A 12,966-nucleotide genomic window follows, 5' to 3' on the forward strand; every position below is an offset into this window, starting at 1 on the left:
TGTCACCCTTCCTCCCTGGTGGGTTAGTATGTTCTCAGGCACATCTGTGGGTTAGCTGTGTGCATTCTGCTGTGCAGCTGTTGAAAAAAAAGAAAGTTATTTCCTCTTTCACACTTTAAGAGAAAGTTGGTGGTTGCAAAGTTCAATCCATGAATTAGTGAAACACACACAGCACACAATGAACACACAGTGAGGTGAAGCACACACTAATCCCGGCACAGTGAGCTGCCTGCTACAGCGGTGCTCCGGGAGCAGTGAGGGGTTAGATGCCTTGCTCAAGGGCATTTCAGCCGTTCCTACTGGTTGGGGTTCAAACCGGCAACCCTTCAGTTACAAATCGGAAGCGCTAACCAGTAGGCCACAGCTGCCCCATTTGCCGGTACATTTGCATGCATGCGCACCGTGGCTAAAGCAAAGTCAGACACATGAAGTGGGCTGAGTCAGGCCGAAGTTAATTAATAAAAGAGAGATAGATTGTCAGAATTAAACACTGGTCGCATGTGATTGGTTTGTTCAATTTCATGTCACTGGAGAGGTCTCGCTCGTTTCAGAGTATCCAGCTGAACAGTGGGCAGGTGACAATACACCTGAAAAGACATCTGGAGATGACGGATATTCTTGCACTTAGTAGAGAATGTAGAGAATGATCATTCGTTTCAAATAAGCAGTGGAAACAATTGATCCTTCTGGCTCCCTACAGTATCGCCACCGAACTCAGGCCCAATTAGCCAATACAATTAGCCAGGGAGAGGAGTAGGAGCAGGAGGTCAGTCTCTGCCTTTGTTGCTGTGGCTACACTGACACGTGTTCCGGTAAGAGCAGCTACTATTTATTCTCATCCTTCCTCCCTGGTGAGTTACTATATTCTCAGGCACATCTGTGGTTTAGCTGTTTGCATTCTGCTCTGCAGCTGTTGAAAAAAAAGAAAGTCAGTTCCTCTTTCACACTTCAAGAGAAAGTTGGTGGATGCAAGTTTCAACAAAGTTACTTACAGTAAAACATATGCATACTGAAAATATTCAGCATACTGAAAATATTGCACATTTTATCTCAGAAATAAAAATAATCTAAGGTACAGGGTGTGCTGAGACAGGTCACACACATAGCTCTTCCTGGCAGCTGTTTTGTGTCACTAGAAAAAAAAGCGCTTTCTGCTACAAGCTAGAAAAGCATTTCACAGTCAGAGTCATGGTTGGCTTGACTCTTTAGTTGTGCCTTTCAGGCTTTCCTTGACAGTGACCTTAGCTGATGTGTGAAAAAAACTAGTAGAATAGTTTTACTATGTTTTAACATTCTTACATATTCAAAGGATTCAGATTAAACTTAAAAATAACAGATCACATTTAGAGCAAAACTTTATTTTTAAAATATATATAAAAAAAACAACAAACATAATTCAACTAGAAAAATATTAATGCATATGCATTACTAATGCATACTGACTTTGCACTAGTATTTTATTGACTGTCTATGCACAATTTCAACCAAATTTTGCTGCTCTTATTTTTTCATTATTATATGTGCCCTCTTATTTACTTACTTTTTTGTTTACTTGAATGTTATGTTTGTCTGTGGACTTAAATTGGAAAAATATGTCTTGTCTTCACCGTGGGATAGTGAGAAACGTAATTTCGATCTCTTTGTATGTCTGGAACATGTGAAGAAATTGACAATAAAGCTGACTTTGACTTTGACTTTGACTATTACTGTAAAATTCAAATGAAAGAATTGGCCAAGTGATTGCAGAACACAGAGACTAGTAGGATATGAGGAGATGAGAAAGAAATTCAACACAACTCAAGTTCTGGGGCTACATTACAAAACACTACCAACTGGCAGATACTATCGTAACTGTGTTGTAACTATAGTAATGCTGGGGCCCTCAAAAACAAACAAACAAACAAATAACAACAACAGCAAAAACTGAAAAGACAGTCAGCTTCTAAATCATTGTTACTATCGTAATACAGGATAGAAGTTTATCAGACCAGCTACCCAACTATTTTAAGTTAGTGCTGTTGCAATTTACCCATACAGAACATGTTTTGGATTTCTATACACCATAACTTCAGTGAGTAACTTCTCACTTCTCTTTTTTGTCTTCCTTTCATAGTACTATAACCTCATTCTCCTTCACAGCGACCTCTAGTGGTGGATTTTATTTTTAACCAGGGAAAAAAAACACAGTGAGATTGTAACGTATGCAGAAAACGGCTCGACAACCCTTGGCTTCCTTTATTTTGTCTTCCAAGCTCATCCTCCTTGACAGCGACCTCTGCTGGTGGATGAAAGAACTAGAGATGTACTGCACATCAAGCCTAATTGACCCCAGACCAATTGTGATTGAAAATTAGTCTTGGGACCTGTGATTCATTTCTGCAATACAACACTTTTTTTGTACAGAAATGTTTGTGTAAAATCGGACTGATTCCATCCAGCTTTGTTGTCTAAACCTGCCGAGCATATTGGTAAATATAAAGTCCAGCATACTGTGATAAACTCACAGCAGAATCCTGAGTTTGACTGAATGTCAAATGACAATGGCATAAGTACATTAAGATCATGCAGATTCAATTTAAAACCTTGGAAACATGTTGTTTAAAAAGACAAATCAAAGTCAACAATAAAAGATCACATTTGAAGCAAAACTTGATTTTTTTAAAAATATTTTTTTAAAAATATACAACAGCTAGAAAGTGTACTAAATAACAAAAACATGATTGTATAATATGACACACACAAGATACATACGGACGACATAATTAAACATAAACACAATTAAGCTATCAATAATAACAGGGAGCTAGGGATGTATTTTTTGCAAAATTCAAATGAAAGAATTGTCCAAGTGATTGGAGAACACAGAAAGGGTGAGGAGGGGGAAGGGAGGGAGAGAGAGAGAGGGGGGAGAGAGAGACAGAGAGCAACATGAAATAGGCAAATATAACCTGAGATATAGATATGAAACTGGTGTCCATGTCGACTCATATCTGATATTGGTAGACTAATTTTCACCTCTCACTTGGTTCTTTCAAATGTGACCATTGGTATTGCTGAAGGTGTGCAATCTGTGAACACAGATATGTGGCCATGTGATTATAACATTTGGAAAAACAACACAAACAATGATCCTTGCTGAGTTCACAGTGTGTGTGTGTGAGTGTGTGTGTCTGCGTGTGTGCGTGCGTGTGTGTGTGTGTGAGAGAGAGCAAGAGAGTGTGTGTGTGTGTGTGAGAGAGAGCAAGAGAGTGTGTGTGTGTGTGTGTGTGAGAGAGAGAGACAAAGAGACAGAGAGAGAGTGTGTGTCTGCGTGTGTGTGTGTGTGTGTATACAGAGGGTCCCAGTTAAAAATTGACACTTCATTCACGATCATGGTGAATGGTGAAATGTAAGTACAACTGCAGCCGCTTGGGGGCAGCATAGTCCGCTGTGGAGTTCCACGGTCGAACCAGACGGCGCATTCGACAGCAAGGGCTGTGATTGGCCGAGTTTTCAGTGCGTTTCTCTGTGTTTTTAGCAGCCCCTGCAACATGCTAGTCCACTGTAGCCTAAGCCTTGTACATAATGTTAAACATAGTTTTGGATTCAGTGGCAAGATTTCTTGATTGTACAGTGTCTGTCTCTCAGTAATGTTTTAAAATGAGAGCTTCGTCAGCTGGCAGTAGGCTACTTTGTCGGTAGTCATGAGAAGTTCGCTTGCTAACAGAACATAAATATGCTGCCCAGAAACCTTGTGAATAGTTCTGATTTTTTTTACTACACTAACGAGGTTGAAATATAGACTTTGCCTACAGCATCTCCTTAACAGTAATGTTAACAAAATGACAGCATTCATATGACAAAGAAAAACGAATTCGGTCACTCAAGACTGTGCCACAGCAACCAGTGTAGGCTACAGTCCTACCCAATAGGCCTACTCGAAGCAGATAGCGTTGTCTGACGGTCGAGTGGGTTAATGCACGTATTTCCAGAACAGGTCTGCAACTTTCAGGTAGTTCTGAGTTCGAATCTAGGCAGGAGCAGAGCCATATAAAGGCCTAGGCCTATTGTTATAATTTTTTGCAAGGTGTTGCTCCTGGCAATACTTGTTTATAATACGTTTGGTGATTAATTGATAGCTGTTTTTGGGACACGTTAAACGTTCTTTATAATGAGCGCATCCGGGGAGTAAAACGACTGTTACGCGCTGTTACAACTGTAGGCTACAATGATTGCAATACAAAAATATGCGCGTGTTAGTTTAGTTAGTTTTGTGATGTTTTGCACTTTTGCCTCATGTGTTTTCAGGTTTGAGGGCTTTTTTGGCAAGATTGACCTTGGTTAGACTCTGCATATGTTATTTCTCCGTATGGAAAATAAAGTCAATTTTCGACACACGTCTGTTATTAGTTAAATAACAAGTGTTGCTTGTTAAAACATGTGACTAGTGAAACTCAAATGATTTTAGAAATATTTAGCCAAAGCCAAAAAGAGAAGGAGAGACGCCGGTGCAGCTCAGATGTCTTCTTAATTTTCTTTATTCTTTAGTAAAAGGTGCAGAACATTATTAAACTTTGACTAACGTTTCGATGTTCGTTAGTCAAAAACATCGACACATCGAAATGTTAGTCAAAGTTTAATAATGTTCTGCAGCTTTTACTGAAGAATAAAGAAAATTAAGAAGACATCTGAGCTGCACCGGCGTCTCTCCTCTCTAAAATATCTGTCCTGGCCTGGTTGCAACGGATTGTGGCCAAACGACAGAAGCGCGGAGAACCCTCCTTTGTCTTCCAAAAAGTGTTACTTTGTGCCCCGCGCTCCCCCACTGCTTGTGAAAGAAGGGGATGGGGGAGGGGGGCTTAACGTGAAAAAGCTTAATGTCACAAAACGGAAACGAGTCGTTTTAGGCTACAGGCCTTCATAATGGTAGGCTACAGGAAGTGGGGGGAGGGTATGGGATGACCAGAGCCGTCATCTATCGTCTTTCCAGGCACACAGCTCGTTATAAAGCCTATCGACTGCCTTAACAGATAGGCTTTGCTCTTGGGTTTGGCCTTACAGCGAACTCAATGCTCTTGTTGCTTGCAGTTTGTTAAATAAAGCGATGCAGATTACATTATTTATTTCTGATTAATTGCGTCTTTTGATGTATGTTGCAACATTTGCTTGTTAGGCTGGGCTACTGTCAATGTCCTGTACAGGTCAATGTTCAACAATTGCTGGTGTAGGCCTAGGCTATTAATCAATTAGGGACTGTTCGTTATTTATTTAATTAAGGGGCTACCGGAGGAGTTTTGGGAGCGTTAGTCAAAAAAGACGTGACCCTCCCTCGCCAGCAAGAATTGTTTCTATGACCCTCCAAAGTGATTGAGAAAAAACGCATGATCCTCCCCAGTCCCAACAATGTATTGATGCCTTAGGCTACTGGGTCAATTTGGGAGCTTGCATGCTACGACTCCTTCCTTGAAATGCCTTGAAAAGGCTGTCGTTTGCACAATTTCACAAATAATCACCGGGACCGAAACAAACCTGTCAACTTTTCCCGGGTTTATCGCGTATTTTAACTTTTTCCTCGCTGTCTTAGGAGGAGCTGCAGGGCCGTCGCAAGGGGATGCGAGGCCCTGTGCCAACTTGACAGATGCAAGGCCCTTTTCACTTACATGCATGAAATCATGCGATAGCTTACTTTACACATAGCCAAGGCTACCGTCGGTGTATTTTAATAGTAGCCTAGTCTAATAAGCTACACCAGCTTGCCTTTAAGAGGGGAAATTCAATTGTATAGCCTATAACATTAGCTGAGTCACATATTTGGCCATATGGTGTTTATCATAGGCTACATCACGAAACCAAATAGTGTAACAAAGGCGAACACTTTAACAGGGGGAATTCATTGGGCATGAATCATTGTGCTGAACGGTATTTGTCAATGAGCAGAAACACACACGACATTCAAACTATTGATAAGATGTACTGGTCTGTATCTATAGGCTAACATTGGACAAATAAATGACACTGACTCGCCATATCCTGACTCAGGAAAAAAAAAAAATTCTTGCTTTGCCGCAAACTCAGCAATGAAATCATAGGCCAGTTTGCAGGTAGCCTAACGTCTTTTTCATAGAAGGGAGAGCCCAGTCTCTCCTGTGACATGGAGGTGCCCAAATATTTTTTAATAGCCTGTTCAACTTCGAAAAGCTTCGTTCACCCGATGCCAGTCACTGATCGCAATTTTAAAGTTCGGAAAGCTTCATCTTTTTAAGTTTTAAGTGCAGTGGCCCATATCTGCCCCCTTTGGAATTATATCTCGAGCCTATTATAAGGTCCAGTGCGTTATGTCCTGGGATTCGGATGTGCTCAAAAAGAAAAGAAAAAACACTTTTTTATAGATGGTTATGAGGAGCAATGTGAGAGAGAAATTTGATGATCATTGATCGTTGTTTTGGGACGTTAAGCCTTTTCCATAGGCGTCAGTGAAGGAGATTGAAGAATGACCATTTTTTTTTATACGAAAATATTTCTTAACTACAAAAACTCAGTGTCTAAAAACTCAGTGTCATTCAGACTCAACCCTCTTGTTGTTTTATTATCTTTTTCGTTGTCGTTTGAACGTTGGCAAGCAGGCATGTTGCGGTTGCAATTTAAGTGAAATTTCTACAGTAGGCCTACAACATGCTGTTAGGCTGGGCTACTGTCAATGTACTTGTACAGGTAAATGTTCAACAATTGCTGGTGTACAGGTTATATAATCAATTAGCTAAATCATTTGTCCAGCTGTTTAAACATTTTTTCGTGCTACATTCAAACGCAAAAGGTGCTTTGATATATTTTTCGTTTGAACGTCGGCAAGCAGTCATGCTTTGGTTGCAATGAATGAGGATAATTGCTTTTTTTTTGCATTATTTTGAATATGACTCGCTCCAGTCTCAACAGCACGTACTTTTCCCACACGCTTAGTTCTAACACACATAGGCCTATCCCCTCTCGCTTTCTCTCTCTCCATCCCTGCACACGGTGCTTTCTTAAAGGAGCTGCACCATTTTACAACAATTGCATCTACATTTTCATATTAGAATGTTTTGTCAAGTGTAAGCTTAAACTACCGTGATCAATTGAAGTTCCCGTGCCCCCGCTGCGTCATGGAAGCAGTAAGTCAGTCGCATCAAAAATAGTAGTGGCACCCAAGTGACACCTTGTGGTTGTTTGTGTCAACTGCAGTTTGTGCCATTTCTGCTGAGAAAATGGGGATCGTGATTCATGAAGGAACCCGTCCAAACTTAACGGGGACCCACTGTATATATGTTTGTGTGTGTGTATTGTGATATCATGAGAGCTCTCAGCGGGACAGTTCAGCAGTGCAAGGACACAAGGTTACAACACAACGAAGGTTTTTAATAAAGCTCTTGGGAATTAACAAAAAAGGTATGCAGAGTTCAAAAGGGTAACTAAGGATAAGGTTGATCTTTCAACAGTCAAAACTTAATGTCTCTTCAAACGTGAAATCATAGTCCCATTCCCTCAGGAAAATATCTTCTTGGAAACCGGTCTTCAGCCTTACTTTAGTCAGCGCCGCAGCCCGTAGCCAATCCAGCGGTAAGTATTCCAGTCTTCAGGTAAGTATTCCAGTCTTCAAGTACTTCACGTGGAAAGTGCTACTTCGACGGTCTGTAGCTTCTCTGAGAGCACAACTTGGAGCTTGTCTCCCAAACCCCACTCTGACACCAACTGTGTCTCTGCGCCTTAAAAAGCCCTTCGGCTCATCAGGCCCTGATCGGTCTCAGGTGTGTTGGGATCTCGTGTGTTGAGGGGTGGAGTTTCCAACTCCACCAGCAGATGGAGCCAAAGCTGTCCGTGACTGCAGCCATCTCAGGGGAATGTAGCGCCCCTCCAGGACGCAGCCTCTCGTGACATCACAGTATGAGAGAGAGAGAGAGAGAGAGAGAGAGAGAGAGAGAGAGAGAGAGAGAGAGAGTGTCTCTGTGTGTGTGTGTGTGTGTGTGATTGTGTGTGTTTGCGAGAGAGTGTGTGTGTCTGTGTGTGTGTGTGTGAGAGAGAGAGAGATAGAGTGTGTGTGTGTGGGAGAGAGAGACAGAGAGAGAGAGTGTGTCTGTGTGTGTGAGTATATGTTTGTGTGTGTGTGTGTGAGCAAGAGAGAGAGTGTGTGTGTGTGTGTGTGTGTGTGTGTGTGTGTGTGTGTGTCTGTGCGAGAGAGTGTGTGTGTCTGTGTGTGTGTGTGCATGTGTGTGTGTGTGTGTGTGTGTGTGAGAGAGAGAGATAGAGTGTGTGTGTGTGGGAGAGAGAGACAGAGAGAGAGAGTGTGTCTGTGTGTGTGAGTATATGTTTGTGTGTGTGTGTGTGTGAGCAAGAGAGAGAGTGTGTGTGTGTGTGTGTGTGTGTGTGTCTGTGCGAGAGAGTGTGTGTGTCTGTGTGTGTGTGTGCATGTGTGTGTGTGTGTGTGAGAGAGAGAGCGAGGAAGAGAGAGAGAGTGTGAGAGAGAGAGGGAGAGAGAGAGAGAGATGTTGTGAGAAAATACAACATAAACAGTTGAGTAGGTGTTAGGCAGCAGTGTACCATGTACCTTCTGACTTCTTCCTTCTCGCTGCCCCTCACAAGTACATGACCAATGCGACCATAACCACCAACAGCAGCGCTACCAACAGACAGGCTCTCACAACGTTACCTGCGGAAAATAAATATAACTTATTCTTTGAAACATTTTTGACTCAAAAACTGAGCTCCGATAACCAGAGTGAGCGTTACCTGCATGTATGCCCCTGAAGACTGTCTGTTGTGTAGATGGCGGGCTAGAACGTGCTGCTTCACTTGATTCCTCTCGAGTCACGGTGGTCATTGTTACTTCTTCTGATGTGAATGGCACTGTTGATAGACTTGACTTTTCTAAGGTCAAGAACATACACTTTAATGGGAGATTTGGTGACATATTTTATAGGTTTATTTAGACATGGACAGTGCACATTAATGAACATAAAAATGTAAATGCGCCATAATTAGCCAAATGGGTATTTTGCATCTGTTGTCCATGGGCCGATGTTAACAGGCCAAGATATTCTACAAGATATTATTTTTTTACATTATAATTTTCCCAATTGGACTGCAGATCAAATACGCCTGGGCAAATACAGTACGTGCAGGCACAAAAATGAACAGATGATTCACTCCATTTAGTTCACTGCTCTTGAAATTTTTCTCATAGCTGTAACATCTAGCTGCATTTTGTGGTAAAGGCTGACATAAGTTAGGGATTGGTGAGTAACACTCAATCCACACCAGTGGACTCCAGCCTCACTTTGGACAACATTCTTGATGGTGGCCTTGACATTGTTTTTTTTCTTTCCATTAGTAACAGAGTACTTGTCATTGATGTCATCGGGGTACAAGCGAACGCAAGTCAAACTGCTGTGTCCCTTGCAGAGAAACTGGTTACTGCTGACAGGACACTGAGGGAAGCTGCAGATGGCGTCCACACTCTCCCCAACATCACGACTCAAGTTCAGGTTTTGACCAGAAGAGGGCACTAAGGGTCCAAAACGGAGGTGTGTGATATGAAATGAATATGTTTCAACTAAACATCATGAATTTATATTGACTTTTTATATTCATGCAACAAAAAAGTTCCCTTTTTTCTTCTTTTCATTCAGTCCCCTTTAGTACTTCGTTCCCAATCCTTAGTATATGTTCCCAATCCTTAGGATACGTTCCTAATCCTTAGTATATGATGTATAAACTCATAGTAGTCCATGGGATAGGAAGGGTCCACATGCCCAGGAGATGTACAGAGTACAATGACGAATGATTATTGGTTTGGGTGGGGGGGGGGGCATGGACTCTAGTGTATAGGATACTCAGGTGTAATGCCACAAAATGCATTCAGAGTCAGGACTACGCTTTTAGATTGGTATGTGTATGTAGGGATACTATACACATTTCTACCTTAATATAACAGCTGTGCAGTCATTTGGACTTGTAACAGGGAGAATAGGGAGAATCCCGAGTCTGACACAGGACAACTTGTATCAACTTAATTGATCTGACTGCCATATTGGATTTAGTTGAAAGGTAGGAAACTGGTTATATCCAATAGAACACAAGTTGATGCAATGTCAATTACAACATTAAAATAGTATATGTGTTACTATGGATTTCTAACAAGTTATAATGCAGCGGTCATTTTTGACCGGGAACACAAAACTAGTTAACATAAAACAAACACAACGGGAGGGTTAAGTTATGTCGTTATACCAAGTTGAAGGGTTCGTCACTGACCTGAGCGCAGTGATAACTCCACTTCCTGCTCTGCACACTTGTATGTGCCGCTGTCCCCCAGCCTTAGTGAGTGTATTGACACAGTCATGAATCCTCCGATGTGTGCCATAGACAATCTCCCATTTAAATCACTCTCCGTTAACTTGTTCCATCGTCCAGAAATCCACTTGCAAAAGTCACTCTTCAAATCAGTTTGATATTTGACAATGACTGTATGATGATATGTCAGTACCAATGGCTTGCATCTCCCCTGTAAGCAACCCCCAGAGGTCATTACAAACATGCTAAATTGAGGGTGTGCACATTGGGACTTTTAGGAACTCAGCATTGTTAGACTTTGATACAACTAACCATGTGTTGGTCTACAATTTACATTGTAATTTACAATTTATATTACAATTCACACACACACACACACACACACACACACACACACACACACACACACACACACACGTAGAACACCTAAAGATTAAAAAGCATACTAGCATTCTAACAGCCCACACTAAAAATGACACACTCAACACTTCAGAGAAACTAGTAAGCATAGTAACAATACCTAGCAGTAGACAGATGAGGAAGATAGAAACAATCTTCATCCTAACAGATTGTCTTATGCCATCCACTATAAAAAGACACTGGTCCACAAGGCAAACAGATGTCAACTGGCCAACACAGTATCACTAACACAATCACAATCACTAGCACACACAGAGTGTTGGTCAAAATCTGCTTGTGTGGTTTTGTCATTTCCTCTGCGTATGTGTGAGCATAATGAAGGCCATGGTTTTTTAACACTCTGTAAAGCACTGTAGCGACCGGCTGTCAATCAGGGAGTGCCCGTGCTATGCATAACCCCGGGCACGCTCATGATTGGCAGCCTGGTGAGAGGGGGGCGGGACCCCCGGAGAATATAGGCTATGGTTCGAGGAAGTTCTTTTTTTTGAGTTTTGGGCCTGACACGGGCCGCTGTGTGTTATATGCTGCATTGTGTGCTTCGGTGACAATAAACCAGTTCATGAAACTCTGGCTCTTGGTGAAACGCTACAGCACCATGAGACGTGTAATGACATGTAAATGTTTTGGTGCTCTATAAGTGAAATTAATTTTAGAATTGGAAAACAAATGACAATTGAAATTGTCTTAAAGGGGTTATGTTTTATGATGGTTTATGGTATAAAAAAATATTTCAGCTAAATAATTATTGACATTATTTGAATAGCAACCTACTCCATTCATAGGTCAAGAGGATTAGCCATTGGGCATTGAGAAAGGTCAATTAGCCCAAGGTATTTCACTAACATATTCACCTGTGTAAAAGTGATCCTCATTTCAATAAACATTTGTCATTCATGTCACATTATGCTTCAGATGCCCGACTGTATCTCTAACCTGTGTCTTCTTCCAAACATGCATCACCGAAATGGACACACAGAGAGTGCAAGCACAAAAGAAGCACAACATTTACATATACCAAGGTTGATACAGTATGTACACTTTGCATATTGTGCTTTGTGTGTGTGTGTGTGCATATTGTGTGTTATTGTCCATTCATGTTGTTTTGTGTATATTTGCAAAATATGTGCAAAAAGGGATTCAAAGTTGAATATGAATAAATGTGCTTTCACATGAAATGAGGACAAACATTTTGTATATCTGGAATCTCCCCACTGTTTCAAAATATCCCCACTTTTTTTTATTAAGTTCATAGGTGGAGAAAAAAAGTCTGATGTGTTGGACCCCACCCCCAACGCACACACACACAAACACACACACACACACACACACACATACACACACACACACACAAACACACACACACACACAAACACAAACACACACACACACACACACATACTCAGCTACATCCTCTGTAAGTGTGAAAATAGCGGTTTCAGTTCAAGAGAAATGAATGTGTGGGCTGGAGAAGGGTCGAGAGAGATAAATAAGATCAAAGAACATTCACCAGACTGTTATTCATCTTAACTAGATGTACCGCAGAGCGGTACAAAATATGACCGCCGCCCAGTCCAGCACATGTTTTCCACAAAAATAAGTCACGCTGAAAGGCATATATGATTCTAACTGTCTCACTGAATTGCATTATGCACACTCAATTCTCACTGGTATCTGCTAGACAACAAGTACCAAAACATGATTAGTTCATAGATTTCACATGTAATATACATTTTATACAACCTCACCCCCGTCTTGCCTGTTCATAATTTTGAGAAATTCTTGAATTGTGTGCATGTGCGCGTGTACATGTTTATGTTTATGTGTGTGTGGGTGTGTGGGTGGGTGTGTGTGCGTGCATGTGCATGTGCTTGTGTGTTTGCCTGTTTATGTGCCTGTGTGTATGCATGTGCATGCATGCGTATATATGTCTACTGTGTGAGTATGTGTCATACGTAGGATTACTGTGAATGTATGTGTGTGCGTGTGTATCTGTTTATGCACATGTGTGCATGGAATGGGTTTACATGACCCCTGGAGGCAAACATACGCAAAAAATTGGTCTTATCTTACATATTGGTGTCCTTGTCAAATTCCTCCCCCCTTAATGCCAAACCTAGAACTGGCCTAAACTTAACAGTAACCCATAGAAGCACCTCCTTTTACTTTAAAGTACAATTTATTATTAAGTAGAGTAGAGGGGTGCTACACATGCACATGCACACACACAGGCACATAAACATGTGC

This window comes from Alosa sapidissima, chromosome 9 (assembly GCF_018492685.1).
Source record: "Alosa sapidissima isolate fAloSap1 chromosome 9, fAloSap1.pri, whole genome shotgun sequence".
Lineage (NCBI taxonomy): Eukaryota > Metazoa > Chordata > Actinopteri > Clupeiformes > Clupeidae > Alosa > Alosa sapidissima.